Source organism: Gymnodraco acuticeps, unplaced genomic scaffold (assembly GCF_902827175.1).
Source record: "Gymnodraco acuticeps unplaced genomic scaffold, fGymAcu1.1, whole genome shotgun sequence".
Lineage (NCBI taxonomy): Eukaryota > Metazoa > Chordata > Actinopteri > Perciformes > Bathydraconidae > Gymnodraco > Gymnodraco acuticeps.
In genome coordinates this window covers 311,247-338,397 of record NW_022989842.1, presented here as the reverse complement: position 1 = coordinate 338,397, position 27,151 = coordinate 311,247, and the positions used below count along the sequence as shown (strand labels likewise).

General features: G+C 41.3%; 1 protein-coding gene across 1 annotated transcript in view; it reads left to right on the top strand.

Moving 5' to 3' along the window:
* Nucleotides 1-955: 955 nt before the first annotated feature.
* The window catches only part of arvcfb (ARVCF delta catenin family member b), a gene marked incomplete at its 3' end in the record, with an annotated part of 335,137 nt that continues 308,941 nt past the window's right edge, over nt 956-27,151 (top strand). The window contains exon 1 of the mRNA XM_034236288.1: nt 956-1,277. The remainder of the gene's footprint in view (nt 1,278-27,151) is intronic.

Here is a 27,151-nt window from a genome sequence, read left to right as displayed (position 1 = left end):
TCGATGTGTGACTCGCCAACATCTCAAGCGGGCGGGAATACTGTGTTTTCCATTCACCCGATCACACCGGCACTACACATGAACAAAACGAGCGCACTTTCAACACGGCTATGAAGTCTGCTGCGATTGGTCAGTTTACAAGTAACACCAACGGCAAGCTAACGGTAAACAGTTGCGATTACATTTCCGGTTATTGCAAAAATAAAAACATCGATAAAGAAATATACTTAGCTGGAATTATTTAACATAATGGATTCAGGCTTTGCTTCTTGAGGGCAACAACACAGGGCAAGTTATTTATTTCCCAAGGCTACATCACAATTGTCAGTGCTGTATAATGTAGCACAGCACCCAATGCAGAATCGAAATTAAGGACCAACGAAACAACTAAAAACTCCAGTAAAAAATCTTTACTCGAAAGATTGACACATGAAATACTGCTCTGAAGGTGGTCCACTATCTTAAAATGTTAAATCAAATCAATTGCTGTTGGTTGATTTTCTCTACACTCATATGCCCTGAATATATATTTTATTCTGGTGGTGTTTGGATCGCTTTTACTTTGAAAAAATATGCACCATACGTTTTCTTTGCGTTCAAGTCGACTTGACAAACCATGGTATCAGTGAAACATAACAACACATCTAGAAAAGATGAACAGATGATAAAATAAAACATAATATTACTAAAACATAGGTGACTCAATAGTGTGTTTTGTTGCTTTCATTCATAGGCAAATAATGGGAAAGCTGAATAATATGTGAGGAGCATTGATTATACCTACCACATGAAAATACATTTAAATTAAGCTGATAAGGACACTAAATTACCTGATTCAAAATTATTCAAAAATGAAAGACCCATCAAGCATCCTTCAATACAGTGCTGGTGGTAATGGGGCGGAGACTTGCTGTGACCGACAGCATCCAGCACTGTAGTGGATGAGAGGGGGAGACAGAGGCTGCTTTCATACAACACACCGTCGCAGTCACTAATTAGTGGGTTTACAATTAACCATAGTCCCTTTGAGCACAATAAGTAACTTTTAAATCAGTTCAGGATACTTGTTTTTCGCACCCGGTGTGACTGAAAGGACGCACACGGCGAGCACCTGACAACCAACCTGCAATTTGAGATTAAAGGGGTTTGTAAGAGTGATATCCCTGCAGCAGACAGGTTAACTGCAAAATAGCGTTTCTCATCCTATCCTCGGACTACTGCACGCCACAGGAGGGTCTCTTCGCTGTCCAGAACAAGGATGAACAGGAGAAACTGAGGTAATGCAGCTCTTCGTTTTCTCGCGTAAATCCATGTGGTGATTATTATCCTGCAACGCCAAGTTTTAGCCTGGGCCATTTAGGGATACTACTCACGAGGAGGGCGTGACGATAATTTAACAACAATAATGAAATAACAATGTGAAGTGAGGTTGGAGAAAGCTAGCAATAAACCGTCGGCGGTTTTGTTTTTTTAATGAGAGTGCAAATGAGGCATTGATTAGGACACACGGGGCCGGTGTGTGGAGATGTATCACGCTTTTGTTAAATAGTCGGTGTTTTTGTATGTCATAAGGTGTTGGACACTACATTTCATGATGCCCGATAGCTTATTGTATGAAATGCATTGTTAAAAACGTAATATAGGCTATATTGGTGTATGTGAGCTCATATCGCTAGTGGTTTTAGTCAAAGGCAGCGAGCTGTCAATCATCTCATCCTTACTACTCCATTGTTTTACCCCTCCTGTTTGTGAGTGAGTTACCATGGAGAGTCTTCCGGTTTCTCCCCTTTTTAATTACCTTATTTGGACACGGGGCAGCTGTCAGTGGCTGCTGGACTCATGGAGCTGCTTTCATGTCCCATGTGAGGAACCGCTAGAATCACTGAATGCTTCACAAATAATCACCACGAGCTTTGAATGAAGTTTTCAGTACACTTTTACTGGTCCTGGTGAGCTTTTTCACACCCACTGATATGCAATGAATGTGAGCATGGGCAAATCATTTGCATTTACTTGTCCTTAAGGCTTGAGCTCTACTGTCCATACAACCCCCTGCTGTGAGAAGCTTCTGCTTTAATGCATTACTGTTGTAGGTAGGCCTACTTATGGGAAAGTGGCAATAGCTTTAACATTGGTATGATTCGGTCTCTATTTGCCACAATGACAGCGAGTTTTGCACCGATAAAGATTCAATACCCTGTTTTTTGTATTAACTCATTATTCTATGGCAGGGTTTGTTTGAATGATTTATGTCTTAACACATTTCTGCTGGTTTTAAATGCATATGGTGTCCTTGAGTGTTTTTCAATGGCGCTTATACATAAAATGCCTTTTATATAGGCTAACATACTATAACAGACAGCCCTAATGTTATTACTGAATTAATATATTCTCTTAAATGTATCAAGATGCAGTTTTAAATGAGACTTGGCATGGTTTGCAGATTTAAGTAACCCAGTAAGGAGCATTTTTGTCCAAATATTAGTGTTCACTCTTCAGTGCAAAATGCAGGTTTGCACACAGTTGCAATAGGGTACTGTGTAAGAAAGATGGTTGACTTTAATGGCAATTTTATGGTGGTATCCTACTTTTATAACGTATATTTATCACCCATGGTCAAGCCCCTGTAGGCCTGAAGGGCAATGCTTAAGGCGAACATGGACATGACAAGTCAAATTAGTGAATTAGTATACATGATGTGTTTGTTAGTTCTAGTGTACTGTGTCTGTGGATGGTATTGTGTGGTGTGCTGAGAGGTATTTTTCATATTAAGTTAAGAAAAAGGTTTGCCGGTGCAGGAAAAGAGAAGCGATAACTGTGGGCTTCTTGGCACGAGGCCAGATGCTCCAGTATTTTATGTAGTCCTTTCATTTAATATATAAAATCATTGCCGAAAAAACAATTTTATCGCAATCAGTTCTGTTGCAAAGTTTTTAAAGATGTGTGGCAAGATTTTGGAACCAATAACACTTGAATGACCTGAGAATTTAGGCCATTCAGGCTCTTCAGAAATTGTCAGTGAGTGTGAGAATCAATGTGATGGCAAATTCCTTTTATGTGTTACTTTTAATTTCCTTGCATGATGTTTAACCAACGCCATAGTCTTTTTGAATGATTGAGTGTTAATTGAGGCATGTTTTTACCTATGCTAAACTGCTCAAAGTGTCAACATGAGATAGACTTTTAAAAATCCAGCCTTGTTATTACAGATTGAATTCTCCCCTGCAGCTTTCATTCTAGTGTTACAGTCTGCAGGATCTTTCCCTCCCTAAAGACTTTACATATGGGCGCCTAAATGCATTCTGTTAGCGGGAGGATGTGCTGACTTAGACACATCGGTGCAGACCTTTGCAAATATGAATGATGTGAACTCACTTACACCTAGAGGCCCACCACCACTTGTTACTCTGCTGAAAACGGAAAAATGCTCTGTAACCGGGGGAAACAAGAAGACTTCCCATGAATGCTAATGTTAAAAAAAATCCAGTGGCCCTATTATGCTCATTTTCAGGTGTATATCAGTATGTAGTGTCTCTACTGTGACATGTCTCCATGCTTTAATGTTCAAAAAGCTTTTTATGTTTGTGCTGCAGCACCTCTTTTCACCCTCTGTCTGAAACCAGAGCCCAGCTCTGTTGTGATTGATCAACTGCTTAGAGATGTCCCTCCCCTTAGCCTATCACCTACAATGTATTGGAGCGCTAGCCAATAGAAGCGCGAGTATTAGCGATGTCACTGCGTTGCAGAAGTAAACAAAGGAGTTCAATGTGTGTGGGAGAGAAGCTCCCTCTGGAGGGAACACAGGGATGTTAGCCTTTGCAGACCATTTACATGCACAATAACTTACCCAAAACGCAGGGCTATTTAAGTAGAGCAAGGTTTCACATATTTTTACTGAACTCAACAACTTTGACTTGTCTTTTTTTATGTATTCAGTTTTGCCTGAAGCAGAAAAAGCACAGTTGTTAAATTCACAGACATAATCACCAATCAAGCCACTTATTGGCCAACAAAACATGGACAATTGTTGCCAAGGTTTTAGTATTCATGAGAATAAATAAATCTGGCTTTTACATCGGAGCCCTTATTGGGCCTGTCGCCCTGAAAAGACTTCCATAACCACTTGACGATCTTAAAGGTTGAAACGTCATTTTCTAATGGACTTGACAAGACCAAAGGTCAGCTTTAATCTCCCGAGCAGTTCATGCTCTGATGCACTAATTTATTAGGAAGTACGATGCCTGAAGAAGATTTTGTATTCTCCTCAGCCCTGCAGCGTGTTGACAATGTGGATATAAATGTAGAAGCTAGTTACTGTCAGCTCATACTTTTGTCTCAGGTCTGCATGAACTGAATTTGCATGGCACTTTCTGAATATTCCCCCTGCTCTGAAAACTGTCTTAAACTCCATCTATTTTCTACACAGCCTGTACCCAATAGTTTCAAATCTTCAAAATGTTCATAACCGGACATCTGTTACCAATATGTTGAATGCTTAATGTTTAATTCATGTTCTGCACGATAAAGATGCAGCTTAGTCTGTACTAATGATAACATTGCGGTGCGTAGGACTGTTTCGAACTCACGTGATATCCAATGTTCAGAAACTCCAGAGCGTTGTCCTAAACTTTTTGAAGAAAGATAGTTATAATCATATCCAACATGTAATTATTTGTATGCAAAATAGTTGAAACATGTTTGCTCTGCTTTTTGCCAACAAAAAGGACGTGTTTTGAGATGGTGAAACATCCTATTGACAACACCATCATTTCCGTATAGTCACTTTGCAAGACGATGAAATCATAAAATAGGACGACAAAATAGAAGCATAATTTGAAACCACTTTTCAAAGCAATAATGCAAAACACAATGACATTCATTAGAGATGTAATGCTTATATTGTTCAGGGCCGTCTCATATATCTTTTAGTTTTAGGTTAAAGTGCGGACAGATGGATTCTCTGATCAATGATCATGTGTCACTGCAGCCATTACACTGATACTCCAGATGTGCTTATGGCAGAAATGCTACTTAAGCACCTGTTCCACTAGAGCTTCCTCAGAAATGTGTCAGTCAGAAATCATTTTTATGTGCTTTTATGAGGTCATTCCAAGAACATAATGTGTACACTTTAATTTAAGATAATGAGAAACTTATTTCACATTTCCCCCACCGCTCCTTTTTAAAATAAATTGTTCTGCTGTAGCTGATACATAGGAGTTTCCCTGACTTCGGAGAGACGTGTGAATAAAGTTGGGAAGACATTTTTTCTACAATAAGGTTTTATTTAGGGTGGAGGTCTAGTTTTTTCCTAAGTACTGTTTTTCTGAAGGCTGATTAACTGTCATTTCTGCAGCCAATATTCTGTATTGTTGCTTGCATCACAAGTCCTCATGGCACTTGTAAAAGGAGAGAAGTAAACAGATGAAAAATGGATTTGAATTGGTTTTGCAACGCAGTGCAATAACAGCTGCAATGCATTTCAATCAGGAGAGACTTCATTTTGTTTAGAGAACATGTATTGACACATGTCATATGATAAATGTTAAGTCTTTGGCGATTAGACCCCGATCCTGAAATCATATATCTAAAGGGGGAAATGCAGCCGTGAGCATATAGGGAACCCCCCGGGGTCTAGACACTGGTGATGATTCCTGAAGATCTGGATTTGATGAGGAGATGGGATGAAGAGGGGATGTGATGAGGTCTTTGGATTAACTCTCCTGGCTCTGGATATGATGAAAGGAGGAGGGTGGGGAGGAGGCGGCATGAAAACCTGAAATCACAGCTGACTGCAGGAGAGAGGAAAACCATTTTAAAGTGTGGCTGCAGCACGGTGATTGGCTGCTGGAGAATGAGGTGAAATGTAACAGGTTAAAGAGACGCCCGTGATGAGCTGGTTATATGCAGTTGCGGAGTGAATGTATGTACACCCAGGGTGTTTCTCAATGTCGAGGAAGGCTGCTCCAGAGCCACTATTTCAAGGATACTATGTCATCGAGTGCTGCCGAAGGACTGTTCCAATGTGCAGCATACTTGGAATTCTACCGAGGCTGGCATACTTCGTTGCGGGAAATTTCGAGGCTACACATGTGTAGAGTAGACTCCACGGTCTTAAAATCCCCACAATGCTTTGCGCACGGACCAATTTCCAAATCTTTGGCGGAAATCGCGCTCCATTTAAGGCGGGGCCTCGCATATGACGCACACCTGCACACCTGTTCCACAATTCTTCGTTTTCCGAGGCTAGGAAGGATTCTTGCCTCGCTTCTGAAGGACCCGACTCGGAGGGACATGTCCTACCAAGGAAGCGTCCTCGATATTGAGAAACACCCCCAGTCTTCCTGAAAGAACTTGCACTGAGCTTCATTGCAACACACCATGGAGGGTTTAAGGCAAAACTTCCAGGGATTGAGTAAACAGCAACTATACATATTTAATTTAAATATTTCATATCTTTTGAGACATTATGAGGCACAAGTCAAGCATGTATTACATCCTTTTAATCAAAGTTGTATCCATTCAATGTTTAAATTAACAAGCAGGGTATAAATGATTTTAAATATATATTAAATAAGATGTACTTTACTTGATTAATTCACTAACAAGACATTATTTTGTTGCAGCAGCATGTTAACAAGGCATTGCACATGAATTACAAATAGTGTTACTGAAATAAAAAGGCTGGCTGACGTGCGATAATAGAGGACTTCAATGTAACAATATCCTCCAAACTCTTGGCTGTATTGTTATTGTTCTCACCTTACCATTTGTTATTAGAAGTTGTTATTTTAATCACACTTTATCCCCAGCAGCAGCAACGGGGGAATGTTATTTCCAGACTCTCAGGGGTCCTCTTAATGCATTCGTGTGTTTTTGTCTTTGTCATTTTATGTTTTAATTGGATGGAATACTTTCCCCATAGATTACGGGCTTTAAAACCTAAATTATAAGCGCCTCACTTCTTGCAGTCTTACATTATTTAAGAACTTCAATTAACATTAAAGGGGACCTATCATGCAAAATGCACTTTTTGATATCTTCTATACATAAATATGTGTCCCCGGTGTGTCAGGGAACTCACGCAGCGTCAGAAAATAAAACCCTCTCTCTTTTCCTCCGTACCCAACTCTCTAAAAACAGGGGAACAACGGAGCTGATCCAGATTTGAGTCCGATATGACGTAATATCAGAAACGTTGCTATCAGAAACAATGCCCGACTGTTTTGGACGTAATATGGTCAGTGTTTACATTAGCATCGCTAACACTCAGAGCTAACCTGTACTGGAGAGCATGTGTGTGAAGAAGCAGGAAGTAAAAAGGAACTCACCTTGTGGTATAACCGGCAAGAGAGAAAGCCTTTGAGCTCCAAACTGTTTCAGAGAGAATCCTTGATAATCCATGATATGGCGTTTCATCACGGCAGTATTTAGTTTAGACAGTAGCTGCCGGGTCCCGCATGAGCTCAGCCCCCTCCTCTTTTATTTGTTATCAATTTTTTGTTTTTTTTAAAGCTTTATACCCCAAATCAGCACGTTTGAAACAGGAAGTGAAATAGAGGGATATGAGGCATGGCTAGAATGGGCGATCTGTTTGGTATTTTGAGCAGAAGACCCTATTTTTTATAAATCTGAGACCTATGCTATTGCCTAAAATAGCATGATAGGTCCACTTTAAACAACAACAGAAGTATTGTTAGTAAAACACACCAAATGTAATGTTTCATTATTTCTTCCCGAAAGATATTTTGTTTATATATTACTGCTACCTCAGCTTGTATAGTTTCGACTTTTTAAGGCTGTTTTATTACTATTATCAGATAGAGATTGATTTTGCATTTTAGAATTAGTTATTTCTACTGTTTTAATTTCTACTTATGTGCAATGCCTTGGTTTCTATGCTGCTAAAACGCAAACATTTCCCAATTTGGGATCAATAAAGGACTCATATCTTATCTTTACTCTGCCTAAAGCCTAACTTCTTTCTTTACAACAGCTATTTTGAATCATAGCAGGAAAGGTAGAGGTGTTGTGAATTCTATAATGATGCATCTCTCCCTTAAAAGTGTATCAGTAATATCGAGTTAGTAAAATTGTTATGCACGTCAAATTGTGTGCCATCTTTACAATGAATTTCCACTTCGAATTGTATTAATTGTAACATTTATTTAAGTCCATTAATAATGTAGTCTTACTTAAAAGATGACATGGCCTATAGAGGCAGCGAAATAAGTGAAGTTGATACAAAACAACATTTGACTAAATTAAAACCTCACAATTCATACAATTCCTAACAGAGATGTATATATTTTACTCCATAAAAGCACATTAGTGATCAGTAGCTCTAGCTATTGAGTTTTTAAAGGGGGTGTGAGGAAGGCGGCATGTTTATCGATATGTTTATATAATAATTTGACTTTTCAATTAAACACCATGCAAAGACACCCTAACAATAGATGTATATAATGATTTCAGTCAAGCAGCCTCCACCCAGTGTAAGCTACATCACTCTGTCAGTGCTAACAATGGAGAAGAACCGACCCATTAAAATTACCCTTCGGATATGAATATAAATATTTTACCAGTTAAGCTCTGGGTTATGGTATTCATTATATTATCCTTATACCTACCTCATTATAGTTTCATGGTCAGTGTAGCATTTTATTACTGTCGGTGCGTTGGGACTACAGAGCAGCAGAAAGGGTATCGATTAAACCATATGCCTGAAGTAGAGATCATGTAATGCAGTATTTCTGTCACATAGTGGTGATTATCATCATGTCAGAGTGCACGTGAATTATTATGTGTTCCTGTGTTAATGCATGGAGTGTTTGATATTGGAAGAGGACATTCAGTATTTTCCAAACACAGAGTAACATGATAACAAAGGTATCCCAACTGTAGCTGTGAACATGACAGGATGCTTGATTACCTAGAAGAGCATCAGGACTGTTTGAGGCATATGATAGCTATGTGATTAACATGATGATTCAGCCTCTATGGAGAGAGACATCAAGCATGCTCATTTCTGACGTGGAGCTAATCTGAAGTAAACATTGAATACTGCTTTCTATTCCTCCATCTTGTGACTGTGTAACTCCCTCTCTTGGATATCAGCATGTGAAGGACACTGTTCAGGAACTAGTTGATGCTCTGTATGTGATGACTGCTTCCATTCTGGAGAGGATCACAGATACATGGATCCTGAGATTGAAGCTCAAGCCGGTGACGAGTGATATTTTTCAGTTTGGAATTCAGGCTTCTCTGCTCTCATGCATGTGTGTGTTCTGTGGACTGAAGAGGTCTGTGATGGTGGTGAATGGTTCTTTGTGGAACAAACACCTGCAGAGTTCCCCCTCCCACTCATGAAGTGATTAACATTCACCTCCAACCCCCCCCCCCGTCTCTCTGACACTGATCCCAGATCTGCTCTGATGTCCTGGCACCTGCTCCACACCGCACTAAACTTTTCTGTATCTCTTTTATGCATGTTTTTTATGAATCTGTTATTCCAGTGTGTTTATTTATTGTGTTCCTTTCTTTTGTCTTCCTATTAAGTGTTGATGTAGAGGCACTTTGAATTGCCTCTGTGTCTGAAAATGTGCTATATAATTAAACGTACCTTACCGTACCGCCCATCCTGCACCGGCTAAAACTCCTGTCTTTGTCTCATGGGACCAAAGAACTGTTCTGCAGTTGCATCGATTACATTTAAGGTGTTGCGTTTGGAAGTTTCGTAAAAGGGGGCTGTCTTCTTTTAAACAGGGGATTTTGCAATGATGTGTGCAAAATGCCTGTATGTTTTATAAGGATTTGCTGGGGAGCCAGTCTGGTCCCAAGGCATGAGTTTTCTACCAGAAAAGTATAAAAGCAAAGCATAGTTTTCCGAATATGTGAACTTAATTTTGCTTCTATTCTGCAATTGCATTGATTTCCACATTCAAGGGGTAACATTTAGAAGTTTTGTCAGGCTGGCTTTCTTTTTACCCCAAGTGAAGGAGTTCAAGTATCTTGGGGTCTTGCTCTCGAGTGAGGGAACAATGGAGCGTGAGATGGGCCGGAGAATCGGAGCAGCGGGAGCGGTACTGCAGTCGCTTTACCGCACTGTTGTGACGAAAAGGGAGCTGAGCCAGAAGGCAAAGCTCTCTGTCTACCGGGCCATTTTTGTTCCTACCCTCACCTATGGTCATGAAGGATGGGTCATGACCGAAAGAACGAGATCGCGGATACAAGCGGTCGAGATGGGTTTTCTCCGCAGGGTGGCTGGCGTCTCCCTTAGGGATAAGGTGAGAAGTTCGGTCATCCGGGAGGGACTCGGAGTTGAGCCGCTCCTCCTTCGCGTCGAAAGGAGCCAGTTGAGGTGGTTCGGGCACCTAGTTAGGATGCCACCTGGGCGCCTCCCTAGGGAGGTGTTCCAGGCACGTCCAGCTGGGAAGAGACCAAGGGGTAGACCTAGGACCAGGTGGAGGGGTTATATCTCTTCGCTGGCCTGGGAGCGCCTTGGGACCCCCCAGTCAGAGCTGGTTGATGTGGCCAGGGAAAAGAAAGTTTGGGGCTCTCTGCTGGAACTGCTACCCCCGAGACCCGACCACGGATAAGCGGGAGAAGATGGATGGATGGATGGCTTGCTTTTTAAAATGACAGAACGGTCCCGAGGCATTAGTTGCATCCCTTATTTTTCTGAATAAATGACCCATTTTTTACAATTGTATCAGTTGCAACTGTCAAGGGGTTACATTTAGAAGTTTTTTTTAAAGGTAAACAGTGTGGCCGTGTGATTTTTAACAAGGAGTTTGCAATGATGTGTGCAAAGTCCTTGTATGTTTTGTATTTGCTTTAGCCAGTGGAAACGATAGTCCCAAGGCATACGTTGTATCCCCTTCTGCAAAAAGTGTGAATATATGAACTCCTTGTTGCCATAGAGAGGCGAAGTCCCGTCCATCTTTCGACCCATGGGACCTCATTTCGGAAAAATTATGTATTGAAGTCAATGGGGAGAGAAAACGTATCTTTCGATCCCGTTTGAATTGTGCCACGAATGACATGTTTACATGAATTTTGATGTTTGTCAATCTTAAAAAAATAATTTTCATGTAAAAAAAGTCACAGTTTGTCGTAAAACTGTTGAAATATAAGACTATGAAAAATACGCAACTAAAGACTACAAAATTATCTTTTTAAATTGACGAACATCATCTGTGTAATTCGTGGCACAATTCAAACGGGATCGAAGGATAATCTTTCTCTCTCCATTGACTTCAATACATACTTTTTCCGAAATAAGGTCCCATGGAGCTCCCCCGGAAAGGGAGGGACTGTGCCTCTCTATTGAGTCACAATTGTATCATTTGCTACTGTCGAGGGGTAACATATAGAAGTTTCGTAGAAGGTAGACTGTGTGCCTTTTGTCTAGCTGGGGATTTAGTGAATAAAGTGTGTGCGAAATGAGTGTATGTTTTAAAAGGTATTTGCTTTTTCTGGTGAGCCAGTGGAAACCTTATCCGTAGAGTTTCATCCCTTTCTACAAAAAGGTTAACACCAAAAAGTGTTCTGAATATAGGAACTTCTTTTTGCTGTTGTGCTACATTTGCAAAGAGGTTGCTTAGTTCTTACAGTAGATTTTTGCAGAGATTTGAGCAAAGATACCTGTATGTTTTAAAAGGTATATTATCTTTCTGGTTAGCCAGTGGAAACGGTTGTCTCAAGGCAGGAGTTGCATCCCTTATTTTTCAGCAAAAAGGATAAAAGCCAAGAGTTATATTGACTCCTTTTTGCTGTTGTGCCAACCCAGTCTCACAAAAAAACGTGTAATAACTACGTTGGTCCACAACTTGGGACGTAGTATTTCTACAAAAACGCCTCTGAAATTGTAAGATCCCTACGTTTTTTTTCACCATTCATTCCAATGGCTGGCGTCTATGTCACGTGATCTTCAAATGTCTCCCCGCAGAAAAATAACGTCTCTTTGCCACAATTCTAGATGCGGATTTTGTTAAACTAATACGTTTGCGCTGTGGACCAACACTATAGATTGACGGGGAAGGGGGTAGCAATAAAGACAACACCATTAAACAGTTACACAACATAACAGAAATAATATCATAGCAGCGTCCCTAGCAACCACCTTGGTAACAATGAAAACGTTGTATAGACACAATTTCCTGAAGTAATCTTCGTAATAACTAGCAAACTAAAGATCATGTACATCCACTGCACACATAATCTGAAATAACAACTCATATTTCTCGCATCAAATGACATCAAAACGCATTTTAATGGCCAAACTAACTTTAAAATAGGCATTTTCCACCGAGAATAAAACGAAGTTCGGCCATGTTTTTTTTCTGCAGGGAGAAATTTGAAGATCACGTGACATAGACGCCAGCCATTGGAATGAATGGTGAAAAAAAACGTAGGGATCTTACAATTTCAGAGGCGTTTCTGTAGAAATACTACGTCCAACGGACCAACGTAGTTATTACAAGTTTTTTTGTGAGACTGGGTTGGTGCTACAACTGTTTTAGTTGCCACTGTCAAGGGGTTACATTTAGGGGTTTGTGAAAGGTTGCATCGCAGTAGATTTAGCAGAGATTTGAGCAAAATACCTGTATGTTTTAGAAGGTGTTTGTCCTTTCTGGTTAGCCACAGAAAAGAGTAGTCCCAATCATAGACTGTATATATAAAGGTCCCAATGCATGAGTTGCAACCCTTATTTTCCTGACACAAAAGTATAAAAGTGAATAAATCATATTTTTTAGAATATGTGAACTCCTTCTTGCTGTTGTGCTACAATTACATTGAGGGAGTAACATTTAGACGTTTTGTAAAAGGTGGTTACTTCCTTTTAACAATGCAATGCTCTCTGCTAAAAACCTGTATGTTTCAGAAGGTATTTGCTTTTCTGGTGAGCTAGCGAAAAGACAGAATAATCCCAAGGCATGAGATGCAGCAAAAAGTAAAAAAGTTTAACAAATTCTTATTTTCGCTATCACTGATAAAGGACACATAAGCTGCAACTTCTGTGTTCAAAAATATATGAATTAATATTAGCCCATAAGTAAAACATGCATTAAAAATAAATCTTCTTTACTCCCATCACAACTTTGTTTAAACCAGTGGAGATATTTTCAGTCTGCCGTCACTCCGACTCATTCCCTCAGTAGATTTCATTTGTTTTTGTGAGTCTGCGAAAGGCTGTGTTGTCTCCTTAAATCCTAGGTCTGCCTGACATCATGACGCTCGTGTCAAAATTGGTTTTAAATCAGATTTGCGTGTCATCATCTCTCTCCCCAATTGTTTGGGCGTCAGGCTGCGTTGTTATTAGAATATCAGCCGGCCGTAGTTTTGTAACACGCTGACTCGCTGGTAATCGCTGTGTCGAAGGCTCCGCATTAACACAGAGACGATTGAATTCTGATTGTTTCTGAAAACCTGTCTTCATGCCTCTCCCCCACCCTCACTGGATTGATACAGCTGTTTATTCTCCCTTTTATAAAACACACATAAACCTGTACTGCTAAACTGCAGGTTTATTACCAGGTAGGTTTACACGTACGAGGAATTTGACTTGGTGCATACAAACAAGAATTAAAAACACAGATAGAGAACTAGAAACATATTGAAAATAATTGGATTGTTGGACGAGCTCAGGTCAGAAGAATTTCATTGCCATTTCAACACTGTAGCTTTGTGCATATGACAATAAAACCTTTGAATCTTTGAAAACTGAAAATCTCCACTGAGTGTAAAGTTGTGTTGTTTATTTGACGTTTCCTCTGTGTTTCTGCTCATGTCTGTCCTCCTCCTCCTCCTCCTCCTCCTCCTCCTCCTCCTCCTCCTCCTCCTCCTCCTCCTCCTCCTCCTCCTCCTCCTCCTCCTCCTCCTCCTCCTCTCCCAGACTAGTGTCTTGAGGATTAAACCCGCCCTTTTCTGGCCTGCCTTGATTATATCCAGGGATAAGAGCCGCTTAATTGTAATCACTGCAGCCGTCCTGCACTAAATAAACACAGATCTGGGATCAGCCCAGGCCACACACTGCAGATAAAAATAGCCTACAGTATGAAAAATATAAACAATATTTCCCTACCTGCTTTTAATCTCCCAAGATGACACACTTTCTCACTAATTAACTGTCTCTGCAAAGGAGGTCATGGTTACGTTTTGTAGCCGGTTAGCAGGAAACTATACTTTACATATCTAAATTAAATTCATCAAGCTCTTCTAAAATTACAGATGCCGAGCCAAGAGGTTTCAATCATGTAGATCTCTGTTGTTGTAAATACTGATGCCTCAAGTTTTGTATTAACTTGACCAGGTCGTTATTGTTAGAAATAGATATAGTTTTATCGTATTTTTAGTGTAAATAATGTTTATATTATATTCAAGTTGTAGCATTAACGCTATGCTTAATATTTATTTGTATGTATTTGTGTCGACATGTCATGAATAAGTTGTATAAATAGGCTTTTTTTCAGTTTTTTCTTTATTTTATTAAATGTATTTATATCAGAAATAATGAAAAAAACATCCATAACGTTTTTTTTTATAGCAAATTTAGCATTTACAACCAAGGTTTGATGACGCATCTTATCCAAGTGTCACTTCCTGCCTATTAATATAGAATAATAGAAAAGTGACATGAGAAATTGAACTAACACAGAGTCAGTTTTGAGCAGTGGTGGAATGGCCATCGGGACGTTCGGGACGAATCCCAATGGGCCGGTACTGAAGTGGGCCGGTTGGACGATGTGGGCCGGTCGGATAAGTCACTAGCACCCCCCCCCCCCCCCCCCCCCCCCACACCTGTTGAAAATGTACTAGCGGTATTTACTAGCGGTACCGAGGTGGGCCGGTCGAGAGTCCCGGGCTGATTTTTAGTCCCAGTCCGCCCCTGGTTTTGAGTATGAATCACTTGACAAGTCATCATAATTTATTTCAACCTGGCACGGAGAATCTCAAAACATGCAGATTTACTTTTCTGCTGCACTGGTGCCATACTTTGGTCATTTGATATCTCAACGACCGAATCTAGCGTTAACTGTTTTGAACTCATTGACACATATTTACAGTTACTTGCAGCCTCTCTCCACGACCATTAGTTCCCATTTGATGTTTGCGCTGTTTTCTCGTGTGAAATGAAGTCGGCTCATCATTAGATGGTTCAGGAGGGATGAGGCACCTGAACAGTAGCTGTAATGAGTTTGCTTTACAAAGTAATAGAGTGGTGCAGTGATGACGTATTTTTGTAGGCCGACCCGGAAATGAGCTGGGTTCCCTCGACAAAAAAGCAACAGGATTTCTCCATAGGATTTTGGAATATTGTAAAAAATAAGATCCGTGGAAAACGAACCGGTTTGATAAATGTAAACAGCCGGAAAATCTACACATGTCTACCTTACTTTTATAATTTTATAATCATAAATCTAATCGCCAGAAGCAAAATGCTAACGTTATGCTATATGCAGCCGAGTAGCAGCACGACTTCAACGTCACGCCAACTTAAGATCCATATTCAAACACACAGATTATAAAGTGTACACGTTGAAGCGTGTGTTTGAACAGTCTGCAGGAGGCAGGTACTTGCTTTCAAGCAGAACAGGGCAAACTAACTTAGAGGAGTGTTTACGTGTTCGGTGTAATGACGTACAACGGCCTCAACAACTTCTGTAGTCCTATTCAGCCACTTGGTAACAACCATCGTTTTTCAGACACCAGTGGGGTCACTGCTGATGTATTTAATGTCGTAGAACAAAACGAGATCCGTCTCTTCAATGTGTCTCAACCACAGACCTTATTTCCAGCTATTTTCCAAAAACGAGTTCAAAAATCCGTTGACTCTGAGACGAGGGAACCGGAAGTGGTAAAATGCTAACTCACTTCCGGGTTTTAGGACTCGTTCCTGCACCACTCTATTGCCTCACACAGAGAGGTTGGGGGAGCTTGATGAGATGGTTCAACACTTAACCATTCTTCTGCAGTGAGAATATCCGTAAACTGGGGTCAGCGAGCCAAGCTCTTTCCTCCCCTCGCCATCTGCCAAGTCGTCTGCGTGCCCTTTAGGTGGAGATATCTCTGGAGGAAATCTTCCAGTTGAGCAAACCCCTTGTTCTATTTACAGCGTATTAGTGAAGGTTTTCAATGTTACTTCTGTTCAAGACACCTTTGGAGCTCACCACAGCTCTATTTTGGGATTTATATGGATTGAATATCTATGGAAAGCATCAATTTTGGCAGTAGTTAAGTATTTTGTCAGGCTTGTACTTTTTATTTGGAAATATAGTACATCTTACTCCTCTACATTTATTAACACGTGATATGCTGATATGATATGATGCACTACTGTACTATTCTAATTTGTCTCAGTACAACACAACTACAACACTAAAAGTTAAGCAATGCATTGTTTGTGATAGAAGCTAAATAATAATATTCAATAATACTGTGAAAAAAGCTATTCTACATCTGAATTACTTATACATTTTTTTATTCAGGACCTTTACTTGCAATGGAGTCATTTAAGATAATTTCTACTTATGCTAATGTAAAGGTTCGTATTTATATTTGCTCTGATTGGTTACCTTTCCTGCTCTGTTGTGATTGGTCAACCGCTCAGAGATGTCCCGCCCCTTAGCCTATCACGTACAATGTGTTGGAGCGCTAGCCAATAGAAGTGCGAGTGTCATTTACATGCACAAAAACCTATAGAACACACTGGAAAGGGAAAACCCAAACAAGCACAAAGGGCCCCTTTATAAAACCATTGTATTTCTACTTTTACTTATAAGTAAAGGATCTAAGCCCTTCTTCTATATCTGCATTGTTCTGTCCTCAGGATAGCATGTCTGCTTTTTTTTCTTGCTGGCTTCATTGGACTCAAGTGAATCATGGGTAGCCTGAGAGGCAGTGTGGGAAAGCTGTGTCCTCTGAACTCTCCGCTGAGTGCAGGCCCTTTAGACAGCTTGATGTCTTTTTCACTGAAAAGGACATCCTTATGCCAAAAAAACCCACTCCAACGAACATTTTGAGAGGAACAAGTAAATTGAGAAAACTCTCATGTTAGAGGCACTCCAGCAGAACAAGTTGGCCATCTGGCATTTAGCCGTGTCAGAGTCGAGGTCAAATCTCAGGCGACCTGTCCTTGGTACACTTCACTATCAGAGCCAATTACTGGACCCTTACAATTCTCTCCAATGCACTTTGTTCCATTTTGCCTCCACAGTTCCTTAGCTTGTAACATGAGGAAGTTATGTTGCTCTTATTTTGTGTGTATTTTCTACTCAGTTTGAGTTAAATTACATGTTGAGACTTAAACTTCACTTTTTGCCAAGAGTAACATGAGGATTAATACTACCCTTATGTCTATTTGATATTTATATGAAGCTACAGCCCTCTAGGCGATAGTTAGCTTGGCATAATGCCTCGAAAAATGCATATCCATATTGATGAACCATATTTTAAACAATGAATTGTCTTTAAGTTGAAAAAGTTGTAATACACCTCATTTTGGGACTTAAAACGTCAGCATAATAAAGTATTTTGTGCAATTACCTTACAGAGGCCCTATTGTGCTTTTTTTAATTAAACGTACTAAGCAGTTAACCAATCACAGTAGAGCCGGCCAGCTAACCAATCAGAGCAACCTTGGCTCTGGTTTCAGACAGAGGGTGAAAAGAGGTGCTGCAGCACAGGCAGTATGAGAAAAATAAAGAGCTTTTTGAACATTAAAGGTGGGGCAGGTAATTTTGGAGAAACCAGCTCGAGTGCGCTAGAATTTGAAAATACACAGCCGGAAAAAATCTGCCACTTCCTTACAGAGCCCCTCCTCCAACACACACGAACGCGCACATGACCAATGAGGGCACGAGATCAGTTTGTGCCCAGATGGAAGGCTGACAGGCAGGTAGGCCATCCAGTTACTTTAGCCGGGCCGGCTCAGATGATTGGTCGTGCTTTTTACAGTATTACGGCTTCCACAGATTTTTTGTCAAAGCACTTAAAATATTCATTGCTATAGGGAATATAACAAAAAGTGTATCTCGAGCCGGTTTCTCAAACGTACCTACCCCACCTTTAAAGTACGGAGACATGTCCCAGAGACACTACATACTGATATGAACCTGAAAATTAACATATGTCCTCTTTAATTGCAATCTAGGCAATCTATGGTAACATAATGTAATCACTTTTTATTGATGATTGATGAAGCAGATTTTTTTCAACAGACTTTGAATAAAAGGGCTAGCATAAAGTCCCTCACAATAGGGACATTGCACAAATTAACTTAGCGTTGTCCTCTAATGTTGTTTTCTGTTATTTGATTAGATGGATATTGTATTTGCACCTGTCGGTCCTGCCAGACGGCATCTTGCCCCCCCGATGATCCCAATAAGCCTGCAGCTTTATTGTGTCATTTAATCTTCGACAGTTTGAAAGTGTTTGTGATGACTCTCCTCAAGTGCCAAACAAATCAATTTATGTTATCTACAGCAAGCGTCATGGCAACTTCTAAATCTTTCAAATAAATATATTAACTTTGTGCAAAAAACACGGTGTAAAAACCACAATGGGAGTCAATATTTTACAGGTTTTGAAACATCAATATTCTCATCTACTCTGACCTACGAATGAACAAACTAAGATTATTTAATTTAGCAACAAATAAACAAGCTTTAAATAGTGTAAAAGCAAATCCAGAGTTCTATTTGCCATAAGCAGCCATTCAATTCGTATCTGACTTATTTCTTCCAAGTCGTTTCAGAGCTTTAAAATGGATATAAATATATTGTGTTGAATGCAACATGTAAATAGCTTGCAGCACCCTGACAGAAGCAGTCAGGAGCTGTTTCAAACAGAGAGTAGAACATAGGCGCTTTCACACCAAGTACGTTGCCGTACTTAGTTCATCAGAACTCTTTAGTTCTGATGAACTAAAGAGCAGATCACGTTCACACCGGAATAAGTCCTTGACGGCCCGTCCACGCGGCAGCGTGCGTTGAAGCTTCAACGCTTCTACCCATTCACTTTGAATGGGGTGACGCCATGCTTTGCCGAACTGCATTGTGGGAGCGTCGCTTTGCTCGCGTCGCTTTGCTCGCGTCGCTTTGCTCGCGTCGCTTTGCTCGCGTCGCTTTGCTCTAGCTAGCCAATCAAACCGCATGCTTGTGTATCTGGGGCGGGAGATTCATCTGATTGGTTGTTGGTCGAGCTTCAGACACGCCCGCCGGCAAGCTTCAACGCACGCCACCGTGTGGACGCTGCGTGAGGGAGGATTACGGCCCGTCCACACAGCGGCGTGCGTTGAAGCTTCCAACGCTTCTGCCCATTCACTTTGAATGGGGTGACGTCACTTTTAGCCGAACTGCATCGTGGGAAGCGACATGGAGCGTTGCTGGCGTGGCTCGCTGCAAAAGTTGAGCAATGTTCAACTTTTGGCGCCTCGGCAGAAGCGTCAGCCAATCAAATCATGTGCCAGTACAAGCTCTAGCCAATCAAACCGCTGCTTGTGTGTCAGGGGCGGGAGATTCATGTGATTGGTTGTTGGTCGAGTGTCAGACACGCCCGCCAGCAAGCGTCAACGCATGCCGCTGTGTGGACGGGCCGTTAGGCAAATGAAGCAGCTGAGGTCACTTCTTCTTCTTCTTCTGCTTTGGGTTTACTGGCAGGCCGCAAACAACTTCACGGCGTATACTGCCACCCGAAGTCCCCGGCCGGAAGTCCCCGGAGTTGGGGAAGGCTTCAGTAGAAGCTGCTGGGACTCCCAGCAGCTTCTACTGAAGCCTTCAGAGTAAATCGCCAGAACGCCGACACCTCCTCATCTCCACCGCTCCCATGTTTTCTTTTGTGTTGCCATAAGTTAGACTCTCTGCGTTTCTGCGCTGGGCTAATGCTAATAATGCTAATGCTAATAATGCTAATGCGAGGATAATAAAATGGCGGCTTCACAAAACGTTTTGGGAGTTTTGCGGGGCGTGGTTTGCAATCCGCCCAGCCAATCAAACACAGGAACCTTTTTCTCCCACGAAAGTCCCTCTCTAGCAGGGACGGAAAAGGGGGTGAAAAGGTTCTCATGAACTAAGTTCTAGTTCCGGATTTTTTTTTGGTGAACTGTGAACGCACATTTTCGGAACTAAAGTGGGAAAAGTACTGCGCTGTGAAAGCGCCTCATCTTTAGGGGTGTACATGTATGCAGATAGTGTGGAGCTCATTAGAGATTTAGAGACTCTGCTGCGTCGAGCCAAACCATTTCAATTTCCTGAGCATTCACAGGAGGTGTTATTGAGGTCTGCAAGTAAAAGAGAATACATTAAACACTATACATCGTTTGAGGAATGTACTGAAAGATCAATGAGGAATAATGAGAAGGATGTTTTTCATTTGAGTTGAGAGGTATTCCTGTCTTTCATGAGGAATAGAAAGGCTTCAATTACACTTTCTATCCAATACCTTCATTACCATCACTCCCTGAAACCGATGTTCTTCTGCATTTAGTTATTGAACATGACATTCATTTCTCGACTTACATATTTTGAGAGCTAACATTTTACACTCCTCTGCAAACGTTGTTTCACGGTGGGAAAGCATAGCTGTTTTCCCCCTGATTCAACTCTTCACGCTAAACTAAGCTAAGCTATAAATATATTGGCTGTAATTAAACATTTAACTGACGGATATGATCTTGGTATCAATATTTTCTTTTAACTCTTTAACTCTCGCAAAAAAGCGGATAAACTTAGTGTATTTTTTCTAATATTCAGATTTCAAATGTCCTTTAACGAGTGAAATCTGAATGCACATTATTATTATATATTCGTTACAGTCTATAATTGATATGTATTTATTCATATTGTAATAAATATCATTGATTGATTGATTGAAACATGAAGGTGGTATTTTCCTAATTATGTCTTACTTCATACAATTATATTTATTCAGATTTTAATTTTAACTATTTATTTTATTCTTGTTTTATCCAGTTTTTTTTTTTATTGGTTTCAAGTGTAATGATCAATCACAACATGACATGTTACTTGGTATTTATTACCTGGGAAGATGGGGTTATTGTTTTTAGTAATGTTTTGTTTGTGAAGCACATGACTAGACTTCTGTGTAGGAAAAGTGCTATATAAATATGATTGATTGAAAAATGAAGGTTCCCTATATACTTTATACAATTGAAAATGAGATTACAAACAATGTTTTTTCCCTCCTTTTATATTACTATAGAAGTCAGCAACCAGTTTTCTTTTAATTCTTGCATATACAGTCAGTAGAATAAGGATACTACCAATATATACTTTTCCATGTTTCCCGCTCTGGCCGAGCAGCGACATGACAGCCGATTCCTGCGGAGGTCAGGCGCGATGGCCTCATGAAGAGGCTGTCAAATAAAGACAGGGACATGTTTTTCTCCCCTACTTAAGAGCTGGCAGCAGATATAAAGGGACACTGTCGGAACATGAATGTGGCGCAGGAGATGCCAGCGTATTCATCAATGCTGGGCTTTATGTCGAGAGAGTTTTGATGTGCAGGGCTCGCTCAGTGGAGGGTAAGTAAGTAAAACTTTATTTATATAGCACCCTTCTCAACACGGATGTACAAAGTGCTTTACAGTACAGTACACAGGACACAATTCAAAGTACAACTATAAAATGTAGAATAAAAGGCATAAAACAGCAGCAGGTAATACATAGGATAAAAGCCACTAACTCACCTCCTCCGACGACCCAAAGGCCTGTCGGAACAGGTGTGTCTTTAACTGCCGCTTAAAAATCTCTATTGAGGCCGAGGTTTTTATTATCTGGGGGAGTTTGTTCCAAAGCCTTGGGGCCACCACCTCAAAGGCACGGTCACCCTTTAGCCTGGTTCGGGGCACCCTTAGGAGGCCTTGCTCAGAGGACCTCAGGGCCCGGGTTGTGATGTGCGGGTGGATAAGGTCATTGATGTAGGCTGGGGCTTGGCCATGGACAGCTCTATATGTGAAGACCAGTACTTTGAATTGGGTTCTGAGATGGACAGGGAGCCAGTGCAGGGCAGAAAGAATCGGAGTGATGTGGCATGTTTTTTTGGACCGAGTCAGTAATCTGGCTGCAGCATTTTGGACCTGTTGTAACCGGTTTATTGATGTTTTGTTGAGGCAGGAGAACAGAGCATTACAATAATCAAGCCGGGATGAAATAAAGGCATGGATAGCCATCTCCAGTTCTGCATTGGATAGAAAGCCCCTGAGCTTGGCAATGTTCCTGAGGTGGAAAAAACAGGTACGGGTCAGAAGTTTTATGTGTTTGTCTAGTAGCATTGACTGATCGAAGGTAACACCAAGGTTTTTTATGTTTGCCCTTATGTTACCACTGAATGAACCCAGGTGGCTTGCTACTTTAGAGGCGATGTTATCAGCCACCAAGATCAAGACTTCTGTTTTTGATGCATTAAGCTGTAGGAAGTTGCTTGACATCCACTCCTCCATTGCAGACAGACATGTGATGAGGGTAAAAGATCTCTGCCCAGCTGGGACTGAGAGACGGTGGTGGAGGCAAGCTGACTTTCCTGAAGAAAACCTCTCACACTAGAAGAGAAATTATGGAAAGTACCATTTTTAGAGTCATTGCGTGCCTATTGATTTGAACACGATCCGTGTATCCATCATTTCCTGGTCTTCTCTAAAGAAGAGGGACCAATGGAAACGTTGTCATGTTGCCGTTGTTCAGCATGGAAACATTCATTAGCTAACAATGACATTATTGTTCTATTAATATAAAGGGAGGTGAGGTACTCTTTAAAAACAGCTGCTAGTTATGGGTACTTTTTACTGAAGTACATTTCAAAGCCTCTTTACTTTCACTTGAGTAAAGAAGTTTAGTCAGTACTTCTACTTTCACCAGAGTATTTTTAACCACAAATATCTGTACTTCTACTTGAGTAAAGGATGTGTGTACTTTTGACATCTCTGGTGATTGGAAGTGTCTCGTTTTGAGTTTGTGACAGCGTACTTACTTCCTCTTAAAGGTCTCATATTATACTACTTTTAGGCATATATTATAGGTCTCAGATATATAAAAAAACATGTCTTTGAAGTACTTTTCTCAAAATACCAAACAGATCACCCATTCTAGCCATGCCTCATACCCCTCTATTTCAGCCCTGTTAGACAAGTGCTGATTCTGGGTCCGTAGCTTTTAAAACAAAAAAAGAGAGGAGAGGAGAGGAGAGCTCATGCAGGATATTTCTACCCAGATACTCAGCTAAATGCTGCCGTGATTACACGCCATATTATGTTCCAAACCACATCAAGGATTATTTCTGAAACCGTACGGAGCTCAAATACCTTTAAGTGCTTTTTTTGGGTTAATTAATAAGGCATGTTGTTCCTCTTCCTATCCCTCCTCAATTTGAATTGTGGATGCAGAAATATGGGTATCATGAAGGAGTACAAAGGAGGGTGTATGTGCCACCTTAATGTTGTGGCTGGGATGAAATCAATGCTAGCTGCTGCAGATATAGAGGCCAGTCTGTATGAGGCTCCTTATGCCATTGAACCAGATATAAGGTATGCACTAACACACTGGGTAAATACATTTCCCATGAAGTACTTCATAAGAGATAATAGAACATGTCAAGCCAATGTCAATGGAAACCAGTGATTGTTTGACCGATTATTTTCCAACGAGTAAAGCTTGGCTGAGTTTTATTTTTTGCCCTATTTTCATGGGCGTCACTTTGTTTTGAAAAGTTGCATGCTTGGAATCGCAAAATATATATTAAGTAATGCAATGTAACAACGTCCTCTGTTTGGATACAAATGAAGGCGAGTCCAAATCCACCTCCCCAACAAAGAACAGTGGGTTTCTTTTTTTTCAGAAATGGACTAAAACGTCACAAAACATCCCCTCTGTTGTCGCCATGGTGTCTGCACTATACCTTGTCAGCATCATATCGGCAGGAATCACTATAACCCTCTTGGTAACGCCACTAAAAAACTAGATTTCTCAGTGTGGCCGAGCTGTTGCTGTGTGACCCTCGGTTTGTGTCGGGATGTTAGGCCTGCGTCTTCATCTCTGCATGAGGAGAGAATTCCTGCAGCAGCTCTACCAGAGAGCATCATGGGAGCCCTGCAGGCACCACCATGGCACACAATGATCGATCTGGGCAAGCCAAATGTGCATCTCCTCAGTGCCTGCATGGAAATCAGAGCCTCAGAGATTGAGCTGTTCCCGCAGAGAGCCTCTACTTGCATTTCCAGCCTAGGTTCTCACGGTGCTTCAGGCTTGCACTGGAGCACTTGGAGGGGGTTTTCAATGAAAGCTCCAAGCAAGATGCACAGATCGGGCGGACAGGAGGCCCTCGACTACTGGAGGTCCATAGGGAGAGGAGGAGGAGGAGGAGGAGGAGGAGAGGAGGAGAGGTAGCGAGGAGGAGGGAGGAGGAGGAGGAGGAGGAGGAGGAGGAGGAGGAGGAGGGAGGAGGAGGAGGAGGAGGAGGAGGAGGAGGAGGAGGAGGAGGAGAGGAGGAGGAGGAGGAGGAGGAGGAGGAGGAGGAGGAGAGGAGGAGAGAGGAGGAGAGAGGATGAGAGGGATGAAGAATACTGTCTCTTTCCTCTCCCTTCTCTCCTCTCCGAGAGAGAGAGCGGAGAGAACACTTTACTGGAGCTTGGATCATTCAGAGCAGTGTGTGTTTGTGTGTGTGTGTGTGTGTTGTGTGTGTGTGTGTGTGTGTGTGTGTGTGTGTGTGTGTGTGTGTGTGTGTGTGTGTGTGTGTGTGTGTGTGTGTGTGTGTGTGTGGTGTGTGTGTGGTGTGTGTGTGTGTGTGTGTGTGTGTGTGGTGTGTGTGTGTGTGTGTGTGGTGTGTGTGTGTGTGTGTGTGTGTGTGTGTGTGTGTGGTGTGTGTGTGTGTGTGTGTGTGTGTGTGTGTGTGTGTGTGTGTGTGTGTGTGTGTGTGTGTGTAAAAACTTGGTTCACCCATCCTCAGATGCGTCCTCCGCCTCGTGGTGCATCGAATAGCGAACCTTGAGCTGTGATCCTGTGAGCTTTAATTATGAATGAACTCCGTGTGATAACTATAGTGAGTGGGAAATCCCTTTTCCTAGTCGTACCTGTGATAAAATATTGAAGTCCAGTAAGGAAGGAATAGTTCAGTTTCTGACCTTAAAGTATATCTTCAATCATAGCCGACAGTGTCCTTATTTACTTCTTCCACTTCATGAAAGTAAATATCTCAAAGTATTTTCAGGGAATCCTTAATTTCTTCTTCGTTTTATTCCATTATTCTCTTACTTTTCCAATGCATTAACCAGCTTGATTGCTCAGGGTTCTTCCGTTCCCTGATCTCAGAAATTGATTGACATGATGATCAAATATGTGACAGTCATACATTAGTATTCAGTTTGAGTTGAGTTTCAGGCGAAGTGATGAAAGCAAACGGACACACGCAGTTTGTTGCTGGTCGTAAAACCTTTAGCTCAAAGATGGTATGGATCGGTAGAGCTCGATAATTATACATCGGCTTAAGAGAATGACTTCCCTGTGGGTCTTTTCTCTAACACTGCAGATGATCATGAATATAATTTCTTCGGTTTTGAAGCTTCGGTAAGAATGAAGGTTTCCTCCAAGAAGTTTTGGAAAAAGAAGAAGCAAGGTTTTTACTTATTAATACCCTATAAGGGAAATGTAGATTTTACACAGTTGTTGATAGTTACAGTTCAACTACTCACAAAGAGGAAACAGTTATTCTGCAATTTAGTACAAGAATGGACTTATGTACTTGTCTACCCAACATGTCTACCCAACATGTATTTCCAAATACAGTCCTGGACTTTACACATAGTCATTTGATCCGTTGTTATTAAATCTCTTCATTATTGCGGCTTTAAAAAGGTTGTCCATTTAAAACTAAAACCAACAAAAAATTGAGTTATATTTCGAGAACACTACGTTCAAACCCAGAAAATCCACGCTTAATTATGAGATTGATTCCACAGCACCTATACACTGATATCCATACAGTATGTCACAAACACATTTTTCATCTCTGAATCACTTTCAACGGGTGCTGGCACCATGAATGACGAGGAGTAAAGGCAGGAGTGTAGGGACTGAGGGGGAGGGATGAAGCAGTGGCTGATGGGATTGAAGGGTAGCTGATCCCTGAGTTGCTGGCATGGCAGATGACGAAGCCGTGATCCACAGGGACCCAGTTAGTATTTGTCATGCTGGATGATATAATGGGCTTTGTTAAGGGATTGTGTGTGTGTTGATTTATTTGAGTGTGCACTGACATCCTGGAGGACAAATGCACACACTCCCCTTCTCAGGATATGAGATCACGCAGTGCTGCATGACTACAACTCAAATTAATTTAAAGGTCCCCTTTTATACTATTTTTCATTTATATATTATAGGTCTCAGATAGGAGCCCCTCCCCACGCCCCTCTGAGAGACATTTTGTTACAAAGAACGCAATGGTGCTCAAGGAGGAGATTCAGGTGATAAGGTGGGGGGCGGGGTTACTTTGGTTGGTGATTGGCTAATGGTTACACAAGACAAAACATCGTTATGACATCATAAAGTGTCCAAAATCTGATCAGCTCATTTTCAGACAGGTTTTTATAGAAATGGATCAAAAAGAGAGAGAATCTTTGTTCCTGAAACTTTCAGAGTCTCTTTCCACAGAGGGGACCAGGCCCGGACTGGCCATCGGGAGGACCGGGAGGTTTCCCGATGGCCCGGCCTGTTAAGTGGCCTGCTGGCCTGAGGAATCTTTTTTTTAATGTATTGTGAACACAACGCTGCGCAACGGCTGTCTACATGATGTGGCCTGCCGACATGGCCACTTTCATACAGATCATACACTAATGCCCTCGATTGGTCTGTGTGTCATTCAAGCTCGGGAGGGTGTGTATGTGTGGCGCGAGCGAGAGAGAAAGCGCGCACACCGGTTACGTGTATTGTTGTTGTTAGCATCTGGTGCTAGCTAGCTGCGCTAGCGGATATAATGAGCTGTCAACAAGGTGGGGGGAGAGTCCTCTGCTGTCAGACTGAGAGACTGATAAGTTATAACTACAGCTCAGGTGAGGTAAAGGACTCTGAGTGTTTAGATAGTTAACTTTGTCTAAGTTCTCAGTGGGTCTCAAACGGTTTGGTCACCATTTATGTAAACACAT